The sequence below is a fragment of the Aquarana catesbeiana genome, linkage group LG11, assembly GCF_042186555.1.
Source record: "Aquarana catesbeiana isolate 2022-GZ linkage group LG11, ASM4218655v1, whole genome shotgun sequence".
Taxonomy (NCBI): domain Eukaryota; kingdom Metazoa; phylum Chordata; class Amphibia; order Anura; family Ranidae; genus Aquarana; species Aquarana catesbeiana.
In genome coordinates, this window is record NC_133334.1 from 109434986 (window position 1) to 109454735 (window position 19750).

The 19750-nt window shown below is 43.7% G+C and overlaps 1 protein-coding gene and 1 pseudogene across 1 annotated transcript in view; both read left to right on the forward strand.

Annotated features, from left to right (window-relative positions):
* LOC141112242 (inositol-trisphosphate 3-kinase B-like) overlaps positions 1-19750 on the forward strand; it is a 132625-nt gene that overhangs the window by 72879 nt on the left and 39996 nt on the right. The gene's annotated exons all lie outside the window — the stretch shown is intronic.
* Positions 18029-18161, forward strand: LOC141113027 (U2 spliceosomal RNA; annotated as a pseudogene).

Below are 19750 nucleotides of genomic sequence, written 5' to 3' on the forward strand. Positions count from 1 at the left end.
TGCCTAGGCAAAAAAGGCAATCCTTACAAAGAATCTTAGCAAAGGAAGACAATTTGACAAAGGCAAGATGTGGAGTAGACAGGAGCTTGACAAATGCAGTTTGGGCACAAAATAAAGGCTCAGCAGAGGCAGGCTGGGCAACTAATTGGAGCCCAGCATAGGCAGGCTGGATAGTGGGAGCTTGGCAGCAGAAGGTGGGCAACAGACAATAGCTTAGCAGAATAAGGTTGTGGAATAGATAATGAAGGATGTACAGCAGACTGAGCTTGTCCTTGACTAGGTTGAGATTGGGCCTCAGAATATATTGTTTGGATAGCAGACATGACTTTGTACAAAATAATTAAGTACCGGTATGTCAGAAAAAAAATAGGCCTTAAAAGAGGTATGGGATCCCCCCCCCCCCCCATTTATACTTACCTTTGTGAATGCAGCATCGGGCCTCTGTTTTGAGAACCGAGCCATCGAACACCGCTGATGGCTCGGTTCTCATGGCTCCCCAAGCATAGAGCTGCTGACTGTTGGTCATCTCTCAGCTCTGCTCCTCCTCTCTCACTGGAGCGCTGAGCTGTGGGGGGGCGGGGAGCGGCTGTCTTAGGCTGGCGCATCCAGACTCCGTGGTCAGAATAACACGGTGCCTGGACTGATTTCTGCAACCTCAGCAGAGAGCGGACTTCAGCCCGCTGTCTGCTGAAAATGGGTCACGGGAGTGCAAAACGAGCTCTGGCTGGACTGCAAAGTCCTCAAAAGACTGGCTAGAGCAGGAAGAAAAATGCAAGAAGCAAAATGTTAAAAGCAAATAATTGCAGTAAATTCTATAGATATAAATCGACTTTTTAAAAAGACAGATTCTGGTTGATTGCTACTAGTTACTTTACTTAGCATTTTTACTAAAGAAGCCTATTACTTATATTGGTATTTGCTGTAGCAATGTAGGATCCCAGCGATAACAGATTGGTGATGACAAGATGTTTTTAAGTTGTTTTGTTAAAAGGCCCTGGGGAATTCCAGTAGGTTTATTGTGTGTGTATATACAATATTATCGGCCTTATTCAATAAAGAGTAAACCTGAATTTTAAAATACTTGCCTAATTAATCATTGTAAGCATATATACAGTGCATCCGGAAAGTATTTACAGAGCTTCACTTTTTCCACATTTTGTTATGTACAGCCTTTATATCAAAATTGATTAAATTCATTATTTTCCTCAAAATTATACAAACAATACCCCATAATGACAACATGAAAAAAGTTTGTTTGAAATCTTTGCAAATTTATTAAAAATAAAAAAGGAAAAAAATCACATGAACATAAGTATTCACAGCCTTTGCCATGCCACTCAAAATTGAGCTCAGGTGCATCCTCAATTTCCACTAAGCATCCTTGGTATGTTTCTACAACTTGATTGGAGTCCAGCTGTGGTAAATTCAGTTGATTGGTCATGATTTGGAAAGGCACACAGCTGTCTACATTAGGTCCCAGAGTTACCAGTGCATGTCAGAGCACAGACAAAGCCATAAAGTCCAAGGAATTGTCCATAGACCTCTGACAAAGAATTGTATCGAGGCACAGATCTGGGGAAGGGTACGGAAAAATTTCTGCAGCATTGAAGGTCCCAATGAGCACAGTGGCCTCCATCATCCGTAAATGGAATAAGTTTGGAACCACCAGGACTCTTCCTAGTGCAATTGGGGGAGAAGGGCCTTAGTCAGGGAGGTGACCCAAGAACTTGATGGTCACCCTGACAGAGCTCCAGCTTTTCTCTATGGAGAGGGGAGAACCTTCCAGTAAAACAATCATCTCTGCAGCACTCCACCACCTGTATGATAAAGTGGCCATACAGAAGCCACTCCTCAGTAAAAGGCATATGACAGCCCTCCTGGAGTTTGCCAAAAGGCACCTGAAGGGCTTTCAGACCATGAGAAACAAAATTCTCTGGTCTGATGAAACAAAGATTGAACTCTTTGGCCTGAATGGCAAGCGTTATGTCTGGAGGAAAACGGGCACCGCTCATCACCTGACCAATATCATCTCTACAGTGAAGCATGGTGGTGGCAGCATCATGCTGTCGGGATGTTTTTTAGCGGCAGGAACTGGGAGACTAGTCAGGATCCAAGAAAAGATAAATTCAACAATGTACAGAGACATCCTTGATGAAAACCTACTCCAGAGCGCTCTGGACCTCAGACTGGGGTGAAGGTTCTCAAAATTTTTTAGTCAATAATACAAAGCAACATTGTAACAATTATCCCTATCCAAGAGCCAACATAGCCCATTAGTAGAGATTGACCAATATAAAATGAGAGTGAAACAATAGTATAACATACATTGGTGAACCAAGTCCCCCTGAAGGCCTAAAATAAACCATAAGTCTGGGCTTTGGAGTTATAGCCAGCCTTTCTGTGTGCTGTAGTGCATTCGGGTCGAGTTTGGGCAGGTGGAGGAGTATTTTTTACATCTATTCTGGTTGGCTCAAGGGATCCCATACCAGCTATCCCAAAGGGATCACGCTGTGGCCTGTACTTTCCGGGGTGAATGTTTATCTTCCAACAGGACAGCGACCCTAAGCACACAGCCAAGATAACAAAGGAGTGGCTACGGGACAACTCTGTGAATGTCCTTGAAAGGCCCAGCCTGAGCCCAGACTTGAATCCAATTGAACATCTCTGGAGAGGTCTGAAAATGGCTGTGCACCGACGTTCCCCATCCAACCTGATGGAGCTTGAGAGGTCCTGCAAAGAAGAATGGGAGAAACTGCCCAAAAATAGGTTTGTCAAGCTTGTAGCAGCATACTCAAAAAGATTTGAGGCTGTAATTGGTGCCAAAGGTGCTTCAACAAAGTATTGAGCAAAGACTGTGAATACTTATGTACTTATGTTTTTTCGTTCTTTATTTTTAATAAATTTGCAAAGAATTCAAACAAACTTCTTTCACTTTGTCATTATGGGGTATTGTTTGTAGGATTTTGAGGAAAATGAATTTAATCCATTGTGGAGTAAGGCTGTAACATAACAAAATGTGGAAAAGGTGAAGCGCTTTGAATACTTACCGGATGCACTGTAGCAGGCACTTACAGAGGGCTTCAATTCTGGTCTATTTTCATTTTAAATCTGAAGTCCAGGAAAAGGAAAAATGCTCCTTTGCAGTTGGGCTGCTCCCGAACTGCATGTATTTAATGCTTGTTTACAGCTAGGGGGGAGCAAAAAGCAGTTTTTCTTACCTAATCTTCCTGCCATAGGCTCACTCCAACCTGTAAGGACAGTCTCTGCAGCTTCAGCAATCCTATGCTCCAGCAGTTGCTGTGTTCTGTCATGCAGATACGTCACTTGACTGAGAACCTTGCCCAATTCCCTCCTGCCTTCAAAGCCTTATTGTTAGCCTATTGCTGTTATGGACAGCCCTTCTGCCTAGTTGTGAGGCATTGAGGCTCCAGACCCATCAGCCCAGGTAGTATGTTCATATAAAAAAACAACTAGGGTGCCTAAAGTGAAAATAATTGACATGTAGGCATCAAACTGTGTTAGCTATGTGCTTAGAGCTCTTTATTAGGTATTTTTACATTTCAGGTTCACTTCATGTGGTCGTTTTTAAGTCCATTAACCTATACCAACCAATCAGAATTTATATTGTACCGATCATACTTCAGCAGAGTAACTTGGATTTGTTGCTGTGCTTTACCTTGCTTAAGATTTAGCACTTAAAGAGAATCTGTCCATTTGGCATTTCAGGGCAAGACCATTAAGAAGCAGGGGAGAGGAGAAGGTATTGGTGGATGGGTGGCCTGTCAAGAGAATTGAAGCTGTAAATCTAGTGCCACAACTACACACCACGTATTACTGCCTGCACTTCTCTCTCTTTTTGCCTGTCAGTGCATTAGTGGTAATCCAATGCCATTCAGAAAACTCAAGATTAAAGTAGAACTATAGGCAAAACTTTTTTTTTAAACTTTGGATAGAGTAAGGGAGGGCTACAACCCCGGTCAGATTTATTTTCACCATTTTTGTCCCATTGCAGAGATTTCCCTTCACTTCCTGTCCCATAGCCAAACAGGAAGTGAGAGAAATCCCTGCAAATTAAGGGAATTCCTTGGGGACCCCCAGGTCACTAGAACTAGTGTCCTCATTGGAAGATTTCCCCTCTATTACTTTTCTGGGGACAACCCAAAATTTGGGATTTTTATTTTCACTTTCAATGATAATGGTAAACAGGACAAATAGAAAGGGTGAAACTCCTTAATGGGGGGGCACAGACAGCAATAAAAACTGACAAGTGTTAATTCTTCCCCACTCTATCCAAAACAAAAAAAATAAGTTTTGCCTTTAGTTATACATTAAGCTAATTTGTGCAAAAGCTCTACTATCACTCTCATTAGCCATGTGTGATACGGGGGTTGCTTAAATCGGTAGTAGATGCATTTTATTGAAGTCCATGCCAGTCCAAATTGTGCTTTAAAGGTTTGTCAGTACACTTTTTTTTTTTGCAAAATGGAAAGAAAAGTTCACATAATGATTCCCATGCAGGGGTTTCATCTTCACAAAGCAAACATCAATGGAAAATTCTAAGCAACCTGGCTACACTTCAGCAGCATCTCTGCTTTTGTTGGGATACTCCAGACCTTCTTGGCTCACTCAGCGTTTTACTACAGTATCTCACGGCACGGGCCCACTCCTGGCTTCCAGATAGAGTTCTCTTAGCACTCCAAGCTGCCTCAGTCTTCCAGAGACCTACTCCCTACAGCCCCCTGGACTTGCTAGTCACCCCAGCTTTCTCAGTTTCCACACACTTTTTCTGTTCTGACTCTTCAAGTCCGGTGGCAAGGAATCCCCCGCAACATGGGGTGCAGTCTCTTGGCAGGATCACACAGCACTCTCTTGACAGGACTCACTTATAACAACCATGCACAACTGTGTGCCCACACTAGAGCTGCACAATTAATCGTTAAAAGATCGCAATCTCGATTCACCCCCTCTGATGATCTGCATTGCAGTGTTTCCCGATTCTTTCATGTAACAAGTATAGAGAGTTCTCTGCTCACTCTGGCAGTCTGCCAAACCGGGCAGTCTACCAAGTTTTTAACAACATTGTAACTTTTCAGTCTTAGATGAAGGGATAAAACTGCTGTGTGAATATGCAGGAAGTTTAACCACTTAAAGTCTAAACCTTTTTCTGACACTTGTTTCTTACAGTTAAAATCAGATTTTTTTGCTAGAAAATTACTTGGAACCCCCAAACATATAACAATCAGGCACAATATTTTATGTCACACTGTATTTGCACAGTGGTCTTTCAAACGCAATTGCGATTCTCATTTTAGCCAGAATCGTGCAGCTCTAACCCACACCACCTGCAGGCCTTCAGTAATAGCTCCAGCTCCAGACAATGATCTAGGATTACAAAACCCAGAGAAAGCTGTGAAAACTGTTTTCTCCGCTCATAACAACATAACAAATACTCTAGAGCACTCTGCCTTAGTGTGAATCCTGTGTAGCTTTTATCAAACCTCAAACGGTGGCAGGGCCTCGCACATGGAACAGGCATCATATTATAGTGTTGATATTAAAGCTTGAGACCCCTCCAAATTTACCATTGTAGACATGCTGTTGTGATTTCCCTATATATCTTTGTACATGGGCTCTGATAACAAAACTTAAAGGAGAAGTACAGCCAAAGCTCGTTTGGCTGTACTTCTCCTGTGGATCAGGAGTGTAGTTCGTTCTGCACTCCTGTGAACCATTTTCAGCAGTGAGCAGGCTGATGTCATAGAGCCGATCCAGGCTCAGGAAAGATTGCGACCATAAGTTGGGATCCGCCCACATGCCTGGACCGGCACCCGGCTCAGCCTCTCAGTGCGCTGCTGAGAGCCTGAGCCGACCGCTCCTGCCCCCTCCACAGCCCAGCGCTCCAGTCAGCACGGGTGGTGGGGGGACAGAGCAGACAGCGGTGACTGGCAGTCATCAGCTCTTTGCTCAGGGAGGTCTGAGAACCAAGCTATCGGCAGTCCGATGCTACATCCTCCTAGGCAAGTATAATTCCAAAATAAAATTCCCATACTTTTCTTTTAACATATTGTACTTTCTTCATTCTGTGCCTATATGTCCTTCACTAGGAGCCTTGTGCACAAGGGTATGTTGCAGCCTAGAGATTGGTGATCTCATTAGAACTACAATCTGTTCTCTGGTTCTGAAGCCAGAGCAGAATGGAGAAGAGTAATTTCTGGGCACATACCTCAGTATTCAGCATTGTCAGACTTGTTAATTTATTTCTGTTTCTTAGAAGTATATCATGCAAGTCTTATGAGTCCTGGAGCCAGAGATGAAAGATGTGTAAAACTGGTTAGTCTGGGAGACATATGCCATGTTTACTGAGGCGTGTTTAATATGTTTAATGTCTTTGGCGACATAGTATTTTAAACTCTTTGTATGCTCTAATATGAAACACCAAAGTCATAATTTTTTTTTTTTTTTTTTACCGAAGACATAATTTGCAGGGAATTTTAAGATATATTCCAGACGCTGATCAGGGATTTCTACAGTGGTATTGATGAAGATTACATAAACCCCCCAAAATATTAAATATTTTCTGAAAGCAGATACCCTAGAGAATAAAATAGTGGTAATTCATTCTTTTTATGTCACATGATCTTACCGCAATGATGTAGTAAATGCAAAATTTCTGTAAAAAATACTATAAAGTTAATTTTAGAGTACACAAACACAATAAATGACCCAATTGTTTAGTAGGATAAAAAAGACGAGGTTGTACTGAGTAAATAGATACCCAGCATGTCAAACCTTAAATTTGAGTGTGCCCATGAAATAGGCCATCAGTTCAGTGTTTTATGGAGGGGGTCTGGTGCTAGAGATATTGCTCTCACTCCGGCGTGCGTGGCGATATGTAACATGTGTATCGCAATTGACGTTATCATGCGTAGGCGCCCAAGACCCATGCATTTACGTTTGTATGTGTGGGGGTCCTCAAAAAAAATTGGGGGGAGGGGAATTTTATGTGCTTGGGTGTAACTTTAAGTTTTTACTGTTTAAATTTTTTTTTTTTTTTTATCACATGGGGGACAGGATCCTTTTTTTGGAGACAGGTTCTCTTTAATGAGACATCCAGGGTCTAAAAAACCCTGGAAGTTTCCCCTGTGCTCCACTGAATGTAATGCAGTGTCACATTGTATTACATTCTTTCCTGGAAATGTTGGCCGGGTACACTGAGCCCCGGAAGTGACGTCAAACACGTAACAACAAGGAGGGGAGGAGTGTGTCTTTGCTTTGCTCCCCACCTCTACCTGGTGGCACCCGCTATGTTGGTCCTGGGCCTGCAGATGGGCAAGCGGAGCCTGGGATACATGGCGTGGGCGTCCATTACAGAGAGGTAGGAGAGGTTATGTGTTTACCGGTGAGGATTTTTCACCTATGTTCTTGTAGCTCAACTGACCTTTCTCTGTCGGGGCTTAGAGAAATTCTTTAAACTGGAGGGTGGTTTCCTATGGGCCCGATATGGGATCAAGTATTTCATGATGGGAATTTTTGCACTTTCGAGCAGCTCTGTAGTGTATATGAGGTACCTAGGACATGGCGTTTTAAATATGCACAGCTTCGTCAGGCTGCAGTAGCCCAGTTTCGGAGGCATTCTTGCTAGACCCGGATCCTACTAAATTGGTCTCCAGGTATTATGCGGCTTTGGGTCCTGGGGATTAAAATGTTGGTTGGGAGAGCTAAAGCCCGTTGGATTGGTGTTACACCGGAGTTGTCGGATGAGATGTCAAATGAGGTGCTTGAGACATATCTAACCACTGTTATTGCATTCACGGATAGGATGATATAGTTACGGTCCTTGCATCAGATGTATTCTACCCCTGTTTGCCTATTCCGTATGCATAAACAAGACTCTCCTGTATGTCATAAATGCCAGCTGAGTGAGGGTATATTTCTTCACATGGCATGGTAATGGTCTAAAGTTAGGCCCTTGTGGTTCCAGGTGACGGAGTTCATTTGCTGATAAGTTCGGCCTCCCCAATGTCTGTAATCCTCTATTATGTTTACTGGGAGTTATTGAGGATGAGGAGATGGATGCTACTACTTTTCTTTTATGGCCACAAACTTATTGCGAGGAGATGGATCTATGTTGAACAACTCGCTGTGGGAATGTGGTTGAAATTGGCCAATACGGATATCCCACTTTATTGAATGACCTATAAGGCCAGTGGAGCTCCAAAAAAGTTTAGGAAGGTTTGGTTCTGCTGGGTGGACTCTGCTGACACACTACAAGGGGAAGTTGATATTTGAAGGGTTAGGGGTTGGGAGGTGAAGAGATGATGTTCCCTTGGATGGTGCTGGTGCATAGGAGAAATAGCACACGCATTTCTGGGACTAGGGGAGATGTTTTTTGTTTTGTTGTTTTTGATATTTAATGTTTATGCTTTGAATATCTGTGTGAAAATAGGTGCTTATCAGGCTCTGAGGTTCATTGTTTTACAATATGTTTCCTGTAACAAAAGTGAATATGGTAACAGTAGTTTGGACAGATTAATCCTATTGCCTTTGTATGTCTCTGTATATCTGTATATTTTTATATACATATTTTGTATATGTTGTTTCTGTAATGGATATGGTACTGTTTGTAACCTCTGCTGATTGGCAATAAAAAAATGTTTAAAAAAAAAAAAAAAAAAAAAAACAGCAATTCAAAAGATATCTGCAGTGACATTTTATTCAGTATCCATTTAGCTTCTTGGGCTTACCATAACTCATGGTTCACCCAAGGGGTTCAGAGTCGTCCGACTCTGAAGCTGCCCCGCACAGCGCGACTTCATCGTGGCTTGCAAACTACTTCTTTAGTAGAAGTCAATGCAAACGCTCCAAAGTCGCCCCAAAGTAGTGCAGGATCCTTTTTATAAGTCAGAGCGTCTTGAGTCGGTTCCATTGCACTGCATGGAGCGCGACTTGTCAGGCGACTAATTCGCCTGACAGGTCGCCCCTGTGTGAACCGGGACTTATGGTCTTGGTGGCAGACAAATTCTAGTCTGATGTCAAATCATTATACAGTATGAGGTTTGTTATTTTCAGTGAGCCGAGTCAACCATATTTTTTAATAAAGACATAAAAAATAATAATCTAAGTAATAATATTATACTGTATTTATGGTAATCCTAATAAACATTGTATTGTATTTGTACAGTACAGGACGCAAGCAGCTTGGTCATACATCTTGGGTTATAGCTTAGTACCTTTAGGTGATTGGACACTGACAAGATTGAGGACACGCCCCTTTGTGGTGTCACCCCATAACCCTACCCCACTCTGTGACTCCTCAATTTTTTGCTAGTGTCTGTAGGTGATATACCTCTTCTATTTCCTGGAGAAACCAGCTTCACTACTTCACTATTTTCTTTTATTATTTTCCTCAAGACTTCTTCAGTCAACACTCACTGTCTATAGAAGCAGTTTATCTGGTTCGGTGCAACCTTGGTAAAACCTGGGAAGCCATACCCAGACCCCATTCTGTGAGGATGGCCTGTAACACTGCTTCAGGTATTGGATCCTAACCTAATTATGGAAGGAAAGCAGAATGAGTACCTCAGCACTGGCTCTGTTCACACCTATGCGCATTTTTGTGAGTCACATTCGGGGCAGCCCATTCATTTCAATGGGCTGTTCTATGTGTAAAAATCACATAATAGATGTGCATGACCCCCCCCCCCCTTTTTTTTTTTTATCGTTTTGCACCAAAAATTCAGTTATTCTTGTGCACGTTAGCAAGGGTGCTATTAACCCCTTCCCACAACCACCTCCCGGACCCTAAGAGGTCCCAAATGCCGGGAGGTGGAGGCAGGCATTTCGATCATGTGACTGCTGTGATTGGCAGTCACATAATCGGAAAGCTCCCGATCGCAAGTATGCATCAGGAGCTTTCCGGTACCCACTGGTTACTGTGGCGGGTGCGTGCAGGGAGCTTGCACTCAGCACAGTTATGTGTTTACATAGGGTTGCATACAGTGCCTCGAAAAAATTTTCATACCCCTTAAAATTTTCCACATTTTGTCATGTTACAACCAAAAACATAAGTGTATTTTATTTGGATTTTATATGATAGACCAACACAAAGTGGCACATAATTTTGAAGTGGAAGGAAAATGATAAATGGTTTTCAAAATTTTTTACACATAAATATCTGAAAAGTGTGGTTTGCATTTGTATTCAGCCCCCTTGAGTCAATACTTTGTAGAACCACCTTTTGCTGCAATTACTGCTGCAAGTCTTTTTGGGTATGTCTCTACAAGACATAGAAAGTGACATTTTGCCCATTCTTCTTTGCAAAATAGCTCAAGCTCTGTCAGATTGGATGGAGAGCGTCTGTGAACAGCAATTTTCAAGTCTTGCCACAGATTCTTAATTGGATTTAGGTCTGGCCTTTGACTGGGCCATTCTAACATATGAATATGCTTTGATCTAAACCATTCCATTGTAGCTCTGGCTGTGTGTTTAGGATTGTTGTCCTGCTGGAAGGTGAACCTCCGCCCCAGTCTCAAGTCTTTTGCAGACTCTAACAGGTTTTCTTCTAAGATTGCCCTGTATTTGGCTTCATCCATCTTCCCATCAACTCTGACCAGCTTCCCTGTCCCTGCTGAAGAAAAGCATCCCCACAACATGATGCTGCCACCACCATGTTTCACGGTGGTAATGGTGTCTTCAGGCTGATGTGCAATGTTAGTTTTCTGCCACACGTAGCGTTTTGCTTTTAAGCCAAAAAGTTCAATTTTTCTCTCATCTGACCAGAGCACCTTCTTCCACATGTTTGCTGTGTCCCCCACATGGCTTCTCACAAACTGCAAAGGGGACTTCTTATGGCTTTCTTTCAACAATGGCTTTCTTCTTGCCACTCTTCCATAAAGGCCAGATTTGTGTAGTGCACGACTAAAAGTTGTCCTGTGGACAGATTCTCCCGCCTGAACAGGCAGCTCTGCAGCTCCTCCAGAGTTACCATGGGCCTCATGGCTGCTTTTCTGATTTAATGCTTTTCTTGCTTGGCCTGTCAGTTTAGGTGGATGGCCATGTCTTGGTAGGTTTTCAGTTGTGCCATACTCTTTCCACTTTCGGATGATGGATTGAACAGTGCTCCGTGACATGTTCAATGCTTGGGATGTTTTTTTTATAACCTAACCCTGCTTTAAACTTCTCCGCAACTTTATCCCTGACCTGTCTGGTGTGTTCCTTGGCCATCATGTTGCTGTTTGTTCACAAAGGTTTTCTAACAAACCTCTGAGGGCTTCACAGAACAGCTGTATTAATACTGAGATTCAATTACACACAGGTGGACTCCATTTACTAATTAGGTGGCTTCTGAAGGCAATTGGTTCCACTAGAGTTTAGTTAGGGGTATCAGAGTAAAGGGGGCTGAATACAAATACACACTACACTTTTCAGATATTTATTTGCAAAACAATTTGAAAACCATTTATAACTCCTTCCACTTCACAATTATGTGCCACTTTGTGTTGGTCTATCACATGAAATCCCAATAAAACACATTTACGTTTTTGGTTGTAACATGACAAAATGTGGAAAATTTCAAGGGGCATGAATACTTTTTGAAGGCACTGTACATGCGGCCTCTTGGTGTTAAAGCTGTCTTTAAGAATCAATGGGATCACTGCGTGCCTCCAAAAGGGGTGAACTTTTTGTGTGTGTTGGATAATTTACAATATTGGTCATGATCCCCCATTGCACAAATTTGAACCCAGGCCTTAAGGATTTTCACCCTCATCATAAAAGTTACGAATGTTTAGTAATAGCAGTCTACAAATACTTATACATAATTGCAGGCTTTTTATTCTTTGCATACCTTCTTTTTCTTTCCATTCTTCTCATGGTGGCTATTTTCACTAAGGGTGCATAAACCCATCTCCTTTTAGTTCCTAGAACTCTGCTTAGAACTCTGGGTCTAGTTCCTGGAACATGTGACTGGAACTTCCCAGAATGCATCTTTGATGTCCTGGTTACATCACCTGTGCCTCACTCATCCAGGAAGTGGAAAAACAGTAATTGTAAGTAGAAGAAAAAAATGTTTGTGTCACTAATGGATGTAAGATGATTTTATATCAGTATGTAGCGCTGTATGCTGATGAGAATTTTAGTGAAAGGGGGCGATTCTTCTTCATTGTCTAATAAACAGGCTGGTGATGGGTTCAGTACCATGCTGTATTGCTTAAATGCAAAGGAGAAAAATTAGGCCACAAATCTGACTATGCCAGTTGGCAAAGGTGTCTTAATCATGACTAGCTGAACAGTATTACAGAGAATTTGGCAGGTGGGATAGTTTACATATAGATATTTCAACTGTGTGTATAGCTGTTTGCCTGACGTTCAGCTTTAGGCTTAGATTTCTTCCTTGTTTCAATATAAAGTTTAGATTCATACAAATGTTTTTTTTTTTTTTCTGTATTCCTGATGTACAGAGTTCAACACTGTATTGTGTTTAGTTGCCGTGGTTTGTTCATTTGCAAAATTAACCAGTCATTAAATAATTCTTGTTTCAGACAAGTATTTATTTAGTAGTTGCACTTTCCAAAACCACAAAAAAATGAAACACTAATGCTAGCCAAACACATGGCAATTTTCAGGCAACTATAACTTGAACTTATCACTTTCTCTTGCAACATTGCATGTTGTGGTAATTTAATGTCATCACCTAAAAAATGCTACACAAGTCCTTGCAGAAAGAAGAAGACTATGTTTACTGCTCTGACTGCCCGTGCTGCCAATCCTCATGTTGTTGAAGCGAACGACATTGCCCCCAATGCACGCTGTGTTTACTTCCACTGATCTCTATTCTCTGCTTAGCCCTTTAGTAAAGTAGGGACTGGAACATAGAACCACAATGTGCTGCTGGGGAAACAGGCATTTGACACTTCTTGAAGTGTTGAATGCTGACGATTCTGATGGGAGCTGTAGTGCTTCAAGGGAATCAAAATTGTCAGCACGGGCTGCCAGGAAGGTAAGCATAATACATGTTTTTTGGAAAAAGCAGCAAGTATGTTTAAGATTTTTTTGGGGTTACAAAAGTGTTGCTAAACCACAACCTTGTACTTTCCAATTAATGGCAAAGTAGCAGGATTTCTGCAGGGAGACTGAGGGGTCCAAGGAATTAAAAGAAATTGCGGGTATAAGAGGCCTACAGGGCTTTCAGCCTTTCCTTTCCTCAATGGAGGGCTCTGTACCTGAGCAGCCAATCAACAAGCCTGGGTACTGTGACTTAGAGGCAGAGAAGGATCCTTAGCCCTGTGTAAGCTGTGTTGAGTTGGAACTCGCAAGGCAGTTTTGGGGGGGCCCAACGGGTGAACATTAGGTTGGGAAGCATATGACAAGTAGGCACTCCTTACTTTCCTATCACTAAAGCAAACCTAAATGCCAAGTTCATTTTAAAATGCATTCATGTTTATGCAGCTGCTGGATGAGTGCTATGCCTGAGGTTGCTTGGATCGAGCGTGCCCATCCAGCTGGTGTACATAAATATCTCTATAATGCTAACAAATGTGACTCCTGGTTTCCAACAACCCTAGTATAGGCTGTAGTGATAGGAAATCCTTTATCAAGAACAAAGTTTACTTTATGTGATATTCTGTTCTGTGAGTTGTGGTGAACCATTCAGGCAGAAACAAAACTGTTATAATGCAAATGAGATTTTCTTAGTTTCAGCCAGTACAACGTTTTCTGCTCTATAGAATATACCTTTTAATTTCTTTTATCTTTATAGCAGATTTATATTGACAGGTGGGAATGCATACATATTATAATTAACACCCCGCTGACAATTAAAATGAAGGTGTCTACTTTAGTATTTTATTTTGGGACCAATGTTTAAGAAATAAGATGGGTTAGAAAACACTAGTCGAAGGGGTTATCTTAACTCCATTTTTTAATGTATTTTTTTTGATAGAGAAGGCTCGGCTTGAGGTCTGCCATACTCTGTGAGGAAGATTTCCCTTGCGTTCCTCTCTAGGTGGCACCAAGGCAGGAAGAGAGGGTTCCAACCCCTATCTACTCGTACTACTAACATTTTATATTGCAGCCTGTATTTCTATTTGAAAATACAGACAACAACGACAACATAACAGAGGTTTGGCTCCTTGTAGGAACAAAAAATAAAATAAAAATTGGCAGGAATTAAAGCCCATTCACACCACAGCACACACTTTACAGTGTGCACAACGGGCGTGATAGTGTGTGTTGTTAACTTGCATTCCAATGGTTTCTTTTTTCCAAACATTAATGATAACGGTATGTGCCACCGTGCATTGAAATGTGTTACAGAATAATGTGCTAGACCGAAATTCAACATATTCGGCGCGGACCTATGCAGCATGTTGCTGTGAACTGAGGCTAGAACCTACGACAAATAGCCTTACATTGGTACTGTGTTTAGGCAATTCTGCGGGGTTAAAGGGGCCCTTAGGCTTTACTCTCTTTACAATACTATATTTCATTATGGCCACTACACTTTTTCTGATTTATTTAGTAATGTAATGTTCAGTTGCTGTAGCAACCAATCGTAATTAATCTTTCTGCAATCCCATTAAAGTAAACTAAAGTCTCATTGGACATTACACTGTCGTCCAGCTTTGCTCTCTGTAATAACTGACTAAATAAACCCAGCTGTTCACTGTCAAGTAGATTCAATGAGGCTGCGAATCTTCAATCATCCAATCACGTAAAAGCAAATTCCTGTTGATTTCTTTCATCTGCACATTGAATATTCAAAGTGAACACAACTTCAATTTATTGATTGAAGATTTCCAGCTCCTCCTCTATTTTATCAGCCCTCATGAATAACTTGTTTTACTGTATTTGGCTGGTAAGTTTGATGCTCCAGTAGTCTTAATATTCTCAGGTGTTAGGATGGCTAAGAAGGTAGCATTTCCACCTAGCAGCGGTAGTGTCGCTGGTTTGTATCCCAACCATGACACTACCTGCCCGGTGTTTGCATGTTCTCCCTGTGACTGTGTGGGCTTCCTCCAGGTCATGGGTCAAGTCCTGGGAAAAAAAGTGTGGGAACTCACCCAAGATTCCCCCCACCTCAAAAAAAAAAAAAAAGTGTGTGTATATATGTATGTGTATACACACATATACAGTATCTCACAAAAGTGAGTACACCCCTCACATTTTTGTAAATACTTTATTATATCTTTTCATGTGACAACACTGAAGAAATGCTTTGCTACAATGTAAAGTAGTGAGTGTACAGCTTGTATAACAGGGTAAATTTGCTGTCCCCTCAAAATAACTCAACACACAGCCATTAATGTCTAAAGCGCTGGCAACAAAAGTGAGTACACCCCTAAGTGAAAATGTCCAAATTTGGCCCAATTAGTCATTTTCCCTCCCCGGTGTCATGTGACTCCTTAGTGTTACAAGGTCTCAGGTGTGAATGAGGAGCAGGTGTGTTAAATTTGGCGTTATCACCCTCACTCATACTAGTCACTGAAAGTTCAACATGGCACCTCATGGCAAAGAATTCTCTGAGGATCTGAAAAAAAGAATTGTTGCTCTACATAAAGATGGCCTAGGCTATAAGAAGATTGCCAAGACCCTGAAACTGAGCTGCAGCACGGTGACCAAGACCTTACAGCGGTTTAACAGGACAGGTTCCACTTAAAACAGGCCCCGCCATGGTCGACCAAAGGAGTTGAGTACACGTGCTCAGCATCATATCCAGAGGTTGTCTTTGGCAAATAAATGTATGAGTGCTGCCAGCATTGCTGCAGAGGTAAAGGGGTGGGGGGTCAGCCTGTCAGTGATCAGACCATACGACGCACACTGCATCAAATTGGTCTGCATGGCTGTCGTCCCAGAAGGAAGCCTTTTCTAAAAATGATGCACAAGAAAGCCCACAAACAGTTTGTTGAAGACAATCAGACTAATGACATGGATTACTGGAACCATGTCCTGTGGTCTGATGAGACCAAGATAAACTTATTTGGTTTAGATGGTGTCAAGCGAGTCTAGCAGCAAGCAGGTGAGGAGTACAAAGGTAAGTGTGTCTTGCCTACAGTCAAGCATAGTGTTGGGAGTGTCATGGTCCGGGGCTGCATGAGTGCTCCCGGCACTGGGGAGCTACAGTTCTTTGAGAGAATCATGAATGCCAACATGTACTGTGACATACTGAAGCAGAGCATGATCCCCTTCGGAGACTGGACCGCAGGGCAGTATTCCAAGAAAACGACCCCAAACACACCTCCAAGATGGCCACTGTCTTGCTAAAGAAACTGAGGGTAAAGGTGATGACTGGTCAAGAAATGCAGCCTCACTGTGCCCATCATTGCAGCCTCACTGTGCCAATGAAATTCAGACTCACTTGTGCCCATCATTGCAGCCTCACTGTTCCCGTCATTGCAGCCTCAACTGTGCCCATGAAATGCAGACTCTCTGCACCCATCATTGCAGCCTCACTGTGCCCATGAAATGCAGCCTCACTTGTGCCCATGAAATGCAGCCTCACTTGTGCCCATGAAATGCAGCCTCACTTGTGCCCATGAAATGCAGCCTCACTTGTGCCCATCATTGCAGCCTCACTGTGCCCATGAAATTCAGCCTCACTGTGCCCATGAAATGCAGCTTCGCTTGTGCCTGGATCACACATGGAGCTTGGGTCTGCAACGTTCGGTAGCCGGCCACTGTAACAAAGTCCCGTCTCCTAGACCGGCTTCTGTGATAGGCAGAACACACATTCAATGCCGGGAAATTGAATTTGTGTTTCGCCTATTACAGGATCTGGTCTAGGAGGCGGGACTTTGTTATAGTGGCTGGCCGCCGAACATTACAGTGTGTGACGTACACAAGAGGAGGAGGGAGAGGAGGACTCTGCACCTGAGCCGCTGCAGCCACAGTGCAAAGGGAACGGCATTCCTGCCGTGGAAAATGTACAGGAACACCGTTCCCATGCGTTCCTGTAGGACTCAAGCCCTGCTTCGGATACTCCAGTTCCCTCCAACACACCAAAGACATGCTGGTAGGTTAACTGGACCCTGTCAAAATTGGTCCTTGTATGTGTATAAATGTGAGTTAGGGACCTTACATTGCAAGCTCCTTGAGAGCAGGGACTAATGTATATGTGAAGCGCTGCGTAAATTGACGGCACTATATAAGTACCTGACATAAATAAGATGCATCTCAGAACAGAGGACATCAGAGCTGATGTATAAAACCTAAATCCTCAGCCCTCAAGATGGCCAAGTCTAGACATGGATGGGCGAGTTTGCTTTGAATATGAAAAATAAGTGTCCCATAGGCGGGGGGGGCTGGCAGCCTTAGGCCTGGGGGGGGGGGGGGCAAGTCCAGTCAAGTGGCCCATTGAACCACTGAATCAGCTCACCATCCAAGGCCACCTGGTTGTTCGAAGCAGCCTCATCAGTGCCCATCAATGCAGCCTCACCAGTGCAGCCTCACCAGTGCCCATCAGTGCAGCCTCACCAGTGCCCATCCCCCCTTCCATTCAGAGACAGCCCGACGTGCACCCGCCCAGGATCGGCCCAAAAGCGGCCCCAGGGAAAGCGGCCAATAGCCAGAGTTCCCGGCCAACCGGGACTGTTTCGGGGCTCATAATAGTCATTGGTAATGCCAAGACCTGGGGCTTTTTAAGGGCCCACTCGGGGCTATAGCCCGGGTCAGCCCCCCTCCCGACGCCACTGCTCACAGGCCATGGCCAGCACAGGACCTGACAGCCAGAGAGTGTTAAGGGCTATTTCCTATTTTGAGCTTACTGGGTGGTGGGCAGGGCACTGGGGCAGGGTAAATGGGGTGTATGGGGAATGGGATGTGGTGGTCATCTGGGGTTGTCAGGGTCTGGGCCTCTCTCTCACCTCAGCAATGACGATGACAGCTCAGCAGGTCCTTGCACGGCCAGGCCAGCGCCTATCCCGAGACAGTCATGTGCGTCCCCTGGTGAGCCCTGGCTGCCTCTGCCTGCTACCAGTCCAAAGATTCTGGTATTGTAGTGGAGGGGTAATCTGCTCGTCTCACTGAAAGTATGCTCGCTTCTCGGCCTTTTGGCTAAGATCAAGTGTAGTATCTGTTCTTATCAGTTTCCAGGAGGTGGCGCTTGCTTCCGTCCCTGATCTATGGCGAGATAGAGATGGGATGGCGGTTGCTATGCAAAACCTGCTGGAGTAAAGGTGACCTGGAGCGGTTTGTAGCCGAAAGGGAAGCCTTCTGATGGGGACGGAGAACCACGGGGTCTGAACCGGAGGGTCGGGACCCTGGCCTTCTGGCCTGGATTGGGGCAGATCTAGCTCCGGACAGTTATTCGGGAGAGAACGCTGGCTCCCCTTTCTCCCACCGGGGGAGTGGCCAGTATTTCCCGAATGTAATTAGGTAGGAGGGACGGAACGAGGGTGAAGCCTGATGGTAAAGGGCTCTCACCAAGTTTCCAGAACTCCATGCCTTTCTGCCTGGGGTGGGGTCTGCTGTGGTCTGGGCTGGGGACCAGGGTTGGTCTTTGAAAGCCTATGGAGTAGTGCCCCTGGAGTGGCAGTCCAGGGGTGCCATAAAATCACTGTGAGTGGCAGTCACTTTGATTTGAGGCACCACGGTCACTGCACCATAAAACACGCTTTTTTTTAGCACCTGCCTCTTGGGCTGGGCCTTTTGGCTAGGACCAGAGAAATTTTTTATTCCTGGCTGGAGGGCCTGGTCATTGTTTTACACAATGGCCACCTTTTTCACTCTCCTCTCCACTATCCCTTCCCCACTTTCTATTTATTTTCTTTCTTTTTGATTGAAATCCTGTGTTTGTCACGTCTTGTTCACGTTTGTCACTGTGTGATGAGTAAGGACGGGTCCTCGGGCCAGCCCTGAAAGTCTTGGGAAGGGGTGGTCATGGCCTTTTGGCTTCGTCCGCCCTAACCCATGGGGTCTCCCTTCGGGGGAGCCCTACCTAGTACTTGGGTGGGTCTGTTTCGGCAGACCTTCCAGAGAACGGGGTCTGTCTGGTTTCGGCCAGATAGACCATTGTAAAGTACCTTTGTCCCCGTCCGGAGCCTAACGCGCCGGGGGATCAGGGAATTGGCACGTCTTGTGTACCCGTTTGCACTTTTTTGTGACCACTCTTTATGTGTGTGCACATTTTTTATGCACCGGGTGAAGTTTTTTGGGGTGTGTTATGCACGCCATAGGCTTTCAAAAATTTAAGTAAACTTTAAAGTGTATGTATGACAATTTTTTTGCTGTCTGTGCCCTCACTGGGGAGACTCACCCCTCAGATTTTGCTAGTGTCCATTGTCACTGAAACAGTAAGTGAGGAGAAAAACAAAAATTGTACTTGTCAGCAGATCAAGAGGTTAGGCAAATCCTTCAGTGGGGACACCTGTTTCTGTGACCGTGCTTTTAAGAGGGGCATTCCATTCACTTTGGAGAGATTTCCTCTCATTTCCTGTGGCATCGTGAAGGGGAATCACCACAACAGTGCACAGGCAGAAAAAAAACCCTTCCCTATTCTATATAAATCGTTGAGAATTTGCATGCACTTTAAAGGATAAGTTCACCTTTAAAGAAAAAAATAATAAATGCACATGTTTTTGCAAAAAAGTGCATTTATTATTTTTCCTATAGGAGCCTGCACACCCTCCCTGCAGCTTTCTACCTGTATTTCTCTACGGTCTTCCAGTTAGAAAGCTGGAGGAAGAGTGAATAGAGTACAAGCACACTGATCAGCACACTTGTAGTCCATTGAGAACTACACTATTGTGTGCCAAAG